Source organism: Crinia signifera, chromosome 6 (genome assembly GCF_055691185.1).
Source record: "Crinia signifera chromosome 6, ASM5569118v1, whole genome shotgun sequence".
Taxonomy (NCBI): domain Eukaryota; kingdom Metazoa; phylum Chordata; class Amphibia; order Anura; family Myobatrachidae; genus Crinia; species Crinia signifera.
The window spans coordinates 189,395,710-189,403,434 of NC_139222.1; the positions used below are offsets into that span (position 1 = coordinate 189,395,710).

At 44.3% G+C, this 7,725-nt stretch overlaps 1 protein-coding gene across 1 annotated transcript in view; it reads right to left on the reverse strand.

Annotated features, from left to right (window-relative positions):
- The window catches only part of MICU1 (mitochondrial calcium uptake 1), a 235,671-nt gene extending 228,385 nt beyond the window's left edge, over positions 1-7,286 (reverse strand). Inside the window, exon 1 of the mRNA XM_083148442.1 lies at positions 6,999-7,286. The gene's annotated coding sequence lies outside the window, so the exon portion shown is untranslated. The remainder of the gene's footprint in view (positions 1-6,998) is intronic.
- Positions 7,287-7,725: the final 439 nt, after the last annotated feature.

The window sequence follows — 7,725 nt, forward strand, 5'->3', positions numbered from 1 at the left end:
AAATCGATTTTATAGGGTGCGATGCCATTTACTTTACTATACACTTCTATGAGATGCAATGAGATTGTAGGCACCCCCCACTATCCACGCAACCCCGAAGCGTGGCGAGCGCAGTCAGACCCACACGGGGGGGGGGGGGCGGTGGAACGCGTCCTCCCAACCTTTTCATACCCCCACTATCCACGTCGGCGTGGAGTTGATTTTCTTTAGTGTTGCGAGCGCATCGAGCCACAGAGCCCGAAACGTGGTGAGCGCAACGTGACATGTATTCCGCATCCGCTAGCCACGCTTTCGGGCTCGGTGACTTGCTGCGCTCGCCACACTATATCGAATCAACTCCACGCCGACTTGGATAGTGGGGGTATGAAAAGGTCGGGAAGACGCGTTCCGCTGCACTCGCCACGCTTCGGAGTGGCGTGGATAGTAGGGAGGGTGCCTAGAATTTCATTGCATCTCATAGAAGTGTATAGTAAAGTAAATGGCATATCGATATCGCACTGCACCGCCCTCGGGCAGTGAATAAATTACATAGAGAAATCATGAGATGCGATTTTCTTACGCAGAATCGCCCAGTAAACAATTTGCTTAGTGGGCGCTGTGATAATACACAAGTACCGTGAAATCAAATAGAAAAATAGACAAAATCAGAGTGTATGCCATATTTGGTCTCAGTGCTAGTTCCAGCATCCTCTTGGTATCAGTGCACTACATGTCCTGGCATCGACATTGCTACAGGGAACACACAGAGCAATCCGTGCTCCATTTCTAAGTGATCTAGTCAGATCGCTTAGAAATTAGGCTGAAATCGCCCCGTGTGTATGGCCCTTCAGTATATTTTCCAAATAGATTTGTCTATTTACCAAATAATTTGCTAATATTTAAAAACTGCTACACATTAGTACAATATAGAACAAATCAGACCCGCATAATGCCAGGTGACTGTGTATATTATATATACATGAGAGTGAGTAAAAAATGATCTGCACTCCAGTTATGTACTGTAGTTATATTAAAACATCTTTTAACTGCTCTGTCTTATCAACACTTTTCATATTAGCGACCAGATTCAGCATAGAGCTCCAAAGCAAAATATCTCTCTAATTGGCAAAACCATGTTGCACCGCATGCGGGAAAAAGGAACATTTGCAGAGAGAGTTAAGGTAGCCATACACTACTGAGATTATGACATTATCACTGGTTGCCGAATGACTCCCTGACAGTTGGGATCCTGATGGACCTTTCTCCAATGTTGTAATCCCAACTGTCAGGAATCCCGATCTGAAAAAAAAAAAAATAATAATAATAATAATAATAATAATAATAATAATAAATCCCTTCGTTGGATTTCTAATAGTTTGGAAATCAAAAACGTTTGGATTAGGATTTCACTTATGCCCCTTTCCCACTGCAGCTAAAAAACGGTAACTTGCCGATTTTCAGCACAATTTACCGTTTTAAGGCTGCAGTGGGAAAGTGCCAGAGTTGAAATACCGTTTAAAGCTAAATGGTATTTTAACCTGTTTTTAAAGCAGAGTCCTACACGTTAAAATAACGTTTAAGAGGCAGTGGGAATGCCTCTTAAACGTTATTTAGCCTCCAGGCAGTCCCAGTGCCTGATGAGACCTAGTAGTTCTCACTTTGTGCATGTGTAATGAGTGCACGTGCATAATAAAGAGCCACACATTACATATGCGCATATAAAATGAGCAGCTCATTATTATGCACGTGCACTCATTACATATGCGCAAAGTGAGAACTACTAGTTCTCATCAGGCACTGGGACTGCCTGGACCCCGCATGGACCCTGCATGGACCCCCGCTGCCTCCCCACTGCCCTGAATCCCTGTGCAGGTAAGTACAAGGGGAGGGGAGGTGGGGGCACAGGGCAGGTACAGGGGGTTAGGCACTCTTTACACTTGGGGGGGGGGGGGGGGGGAGGGATTAGGCACTCTTTACACTGGGGGGGGGGTTAGGCACTCTACATTTTACACGGTTCACTGCAATGGGAATGGTACTTAAATGGTATTTAAAACGGTAATCTGCTGGAGTGGGAATGCTAATACTATTTTAAATACCATTTAAGATTACCAGTACTTTAAACTGGTCTGCAGTGGGAAAGCAGCATTACATACAATAGATCATAGGACAAAAAAAAAAGCATGTGCCAACAGTATTATATCATTATTATAGAAAGAGAAACAAACTGTCAGGGCAACACATTTCCATAACACTTCAAACACCAGAAGCAGCAATCTTTTACTGCTTTCACATTGCACAACCTGCTCTGACACGGTTTTTTAAACGTTTCTTTAACCGGGTCAGAGCAAGCCCCCTTCACATTGCCTGTTGTAAACGGTATATCACTGGTTAATTACCGTTTTTGTACCTTTCACATTGCACCCGTTGTGAAAGGTACAAAACGGTAATTAAGCAGTAATATACCCCCTCCCCTGGAACTGGGAAGCGCACAACCCCCCCCCCCCCCCCCTACTTGCCAGCGCACACAGCTACAATGCCGGCAGTAGGCAGAGCGGGTTCAGCGGGTACCTACCTCCCTCCCCTTCCCCGGGCAGAAGCCCCGCTCACGTGCCTGCAGCAGCATCCCCAGCACCGGCAGCAGCGCACAGTGCAATCACGGCAGGATTGCCCTCTAACTCCGACCTATATATACTGAACGGGATATCTCCTAGGTGTAGATTGTACCAGTAACACAAGCAGCAACCCCCATGCATCACGCTAGCAGAGTGTTACACTCAAAGTGAAATAAACGCATTATCTTGTGAAAAACTTCACTGCAGACCTGTAAATAATATCTGTCATCTTTGGAGTGACAAATTTGCCTAACACAAATGATAATTACCTAACAATCCAATTTGAGATTGTATGAAGGTACACACCAAGCGATTTAGCTTGACTAGCCCTCAGTACATCTGGGACAAGTACCCTCTGGGTATAATCTATAGCAGTTTTTACTGCTAGGAGCGATTCTACTTTGAAAAATGTATAAGCTGTATGTCTAAATATATGTGTCCTTTTTGAAGACATTTGGCAACAATTTATTGTTATAAACCACCGTGTTATAAACCAACAAAGTCATACCAATTAGGACACTGTATCAATTTGTACTAATAGACACACACCAGGCAATTCCAGCCTATAAAGCACTTATATCAGCGCTATGTGTCTTTTTCTATAGTAGCGGGTGATCGCAAATAAGCAAACCTGGCTCTATAGTACATACATGCTCTGTACTGACATACATTAGGCAATATCAGCAACCTAAAAAAAGCACTTATACCAGTGCTGTGTGTCCCTTATCTATAGGAGCGGGCGATTGCACGCAATGAACCCTGCTCTATAGTATATACATAACATGTATGGTTGGACTATCGCTTATACACCACTTCTCATTTTTTCTAATATGCTCCCCCACAGGCCTGCAGAGACAAGACAGTTCTTCATTTAACAAGCGATAAATTGTCACACCTACCCTCAACCAATTTATTTGCCCCTGTATGTACACACCAGATGATCCCACCAAAGACACATCAGGTCACACAAATAATCCACTGAATGTGGATACCTGACATAATTGAGGATTGTGTGAACCTACAAACCCATACGTCTTTAATGCGATTTAACGCACTCAGTATACAGTAAGGCAATTCTTGTGTTGATGAGGTTTCTGTGTAGACCTGCAGTAACATTATTTAAAAATATCACAACAAATGAGGGGTGTAACCAATTTATTGTAAAACACTGGATACACACTAGGAGATTTTGAAAAAACGCATCTATTAGGTATGTGATTTAATTTCAAGGGGATTCACATATCTCACGAACTAATAAGGATTGTGATATTAGTGCATGCACGTACTTACTCCACAGTGAGAATAATAAAAGATACGAAACGTGCACTATAATCAATCGATAAAGATCAACCAGTGATTTAAGGGATAGCGGGGTTCACTAAGCAGGAAAAATTTCCTTTTATTTTTCCTTTTTACTCTTATCCCCATTTCTACCCATGTATGTTGTGTTTTATATGTCGCCATTTTAAAGATAAATATTAAAAGCTATTTTTTATGACTAACAATTCTCTATTTTGAGTGCGCCACACTCATGACAGTCTTTTCTTTCCTCTTCAAATTGTGTTCAATTCCTGTCTCAGTGGCAGCACACCCCAACATAAATACTCAGAGAGTATAAAATCAAATAAAGGGGTACGCAATATATACAACTATCCAGCTACCTGTGCGATTGGAAAAAGCTCCTTTTTTTTTTGTGTCCAATCACGGCAGGAGCAGCGGCTCGCCATTTCGCCGCACACAGCCATCACCTACCTCCCTCCCCTTCCCTGGGCAGCAGCCCCGCTCACCCGCTTGCAACAGCATCCCCAGCATCGGCAGCAGCGCACAGTGCAATCATGGCAGGAGCAGCGGCTCGCCATTTCGCCGCACACAGCCATCACCTACCTCCCTCCCCTTCCCCGGACAGCAGCCCCGCTCACCCGCCTGCAGCAGCATCCCCAGCACCAGCAGCAGCGCACAGTGCAATCATGGCAGGAGCAGTGGCTCGCCATTTCGCCGCACACAGCCATCACCTACCTCCCTCCCCTTCCCCGAGCAGCAGCCCCGCTCACCTGCCTGCAGGAGTAGCGGCTCGCCGGGTCACCAGGAGCACACGCTCTCGCATGTCTGCCTGCCGCAGCAGGGTCCGCGCACACAGCCCACATAAGGGACCCGCTGCCTTCCAAGCAATGGGCCGCGCTTGCCAGGTACCTGGGGAGCGTGTGGTAGACAGAGACCCTGCGTCTCTGGGGGAAGGGGGGGGTGGAGACCACGCCTGCCTGGTTCCAGGAGATGGGGGACCCCGCTTGGTTCGAGGGGGGGGGTCAAGATCCCGCTGGCCAGGTACTAGGGGAGGGGGGGGGGGGTCCAGTGTAGGGTACAAAATACCGGTTCAGACACGTTCACACTGCAGAAATAACGTGTCTGAACCGTGTAGGACCCTTCTTTTTAACCGTTTTGAATTACCGGTTCACTTGAACCGGTAATTTAAAACTGGCACTTTCACACTGCAGCTATAACCGTTTTGAAACAGTTAAAAAACGGCAATTTACCGTGTTATAGCTGCAGTGTGAAAGGGGTATAAGACAACTACATTATCTAACAACTAATTGCTATAAGAAACAAAGCAAACTAATATGAAAGCAACTTTAGTATATATTCATTGCATTTTTATAACAGACATTATGCTAATTGAGTGAGACAGAACATGTGGAGTAATGAAGGGGGTAAAGCTAGGTACACCATGTAATGGTGCAACCTGGCAATGTAATGTAGTGTTTATTCTAGCAACCACTATCTTTGAAAACCCATGCAGTTCCTCTTCCCTACCTGGGGTGTCACTGTCTGCTGTAGTACTTCTAGCATAGTGTGGTATGTATATCAGCACTGCTTTGCAAACCAGATCTGTGCTAGAAACACCACAGCAGACAGCGACACCCCAGGCAGGGACCAGGAACTGCATGGGTTTTCAAAGTTGTTGAACTACACATCACAGCATGCCCTGCTAGAGTTTTACTATTTAGCCATGCTACAACTGATGCAGGGCATGCATGCTGGGATGTGTAGTTCAACAACAGCTGGAGTGTCAAGGTTAGCCATCACTGTCCTACATCCTGCTCGCATCCTAGTGAAGAGTGCAGGATCGAGAGATAATCACAAGCATCCGCAGGTGGGCAGGGTTAATTAGATGCAGTTCTTGTTGTTTTAGCTTCACCCCCTCCCATAGATCGCAGCATTTTGCTGAGGTAGGGGGTAGCGCTTCATAATATCAGAGGTTCAGACCCACGTGTCGATTTTCCCCGAAGTGAGAAGTCCAAAGCAGGTAAGTATGATGTGAGGACACATCACACCACTGTATAACAGCATTATTATCATACTATATAGCATGTAACTATATATTAATAATATTAAGGATTGCCCAGATAGCATCCTTTTTACATTCAGCCATAAACCGTATTGAACATACCAAATACTAACTCAAACTTTTCTAGATACATGTGAAATGTATGTGATGTATGTTTATGCCTCTCTTCCCACCCCCTTTGTGTTCCCTGATTGATGCTGCACTGTTACCACAAAAAATTCCAAGTATACCTGGCCAATAAAGATGATTCTGATACTGTAGGCACACTTGCGTATAAAGGAATGCTTTGCCAGGATTGCTTTACCTAAAAATTCTGAGTCCAACACAGAATTTGGAACACCGCAATAAATGTACTTTCAGTGATAAGAAAGTAGAAGTGAGCCAGTGAAGTCCACCCATGGCAACCAATCAGCATTGAAGTAACATTTATAATTTGCATACTATAAAATTATACAGATCTGCCAATAGATTGCCATGGGAAACTTCTTCACTCTTATCACTCTATCATACATGGACACCAATGTCCCAATCTGGGACAGACCCAGGATTTACCTCCAATTCCACTGGAGTGCAGACCTGGAATATTCCTGGGTCAGCACCATTCACACTGCACATGGGTAAAGTGTCTTTAAAGCAGGTGCTTAGAGATTACATCATCAGTATGTTTTTGACAGCTAGACCCTTTAATGCGGACACGTATACAATGTTGACAGACTCAATTTCTACAGTCATGTCAACAGACAATATTAAGACTGACCCCCAATTTTTTTTTTATTGACATTTTAACTGTGTCAACATTTTGATCATGTCGACCTTTTACCTTGATAATTACATCCAAACATAAGCACTGGCAACGACATCTCTGCAGTGTGATGTGTCCACTATACCGGAGTAGGATGGTAAGATGTATCAATAACAACCTGGCATGCATATCCTTATAGCGATAGATAGATAGATAGATAGATAGATAGATAGATAGATAGATAGATAGATAGATAGATAGACTACCCCAATGACACATGCAGCGACCACAGCATGTCAGCATACGTCCTCACACCACCTACCTGACCGTAGGACCTCTCCCCCGTCTGCCCGGCCTCTCACACAGCACAGCTGACGCCTTGTTTCGGCCTTTTCGTCCACGAACCGTATTCCGGGAAGGGAAGTAAATAAACAGCCGGTCCCCCTTCTGCAGCCGAAGACTCTGCCGCCTGTCACAGTACGACTACAGCCCAGCAGCAGCTACTGCCCATACAGGAAGTAATACCGAACTACAAGTCCCACAATCCCTCTCAAACGAGGAAAAACTTTATTTGCCATATCATACGAACAGGGTCCGGCGCCGGCTCTTCAACTGGCGCTGCTGCAGGAGCTCAGGAGGGAACTCCTGTATACCAGCAGCACATAGATATATGCATAGACTAGAGAAAGACACAAATGTGTAATGCTAGCTATGGAGCGAAGCACACTCAGTCTAAGAGCAGGATATTACCTGACCTTCTCCCCACACTCGCTGTAATATAGAGAAGAGAAGTATCGTGCTAAATAAGCGATACTGCAGTGGTATCTTCTGGGTTATAAGCATGTTTAATATTACTTTGTTTACTAGGATGTAGATTATTAAATTGACCACTGTTGGTCTACATGGAAACTGTCGATACATGAAAAGGTCAAGTTGACATATGTCTCTGATAAAGATATAATATCCTTTTTTTAATTTTTTATTATGTTAAGTAAAAATTTGGAAAACTAATAGCCATATTTGTAAGGTTATTATATGGTGACCTGCTA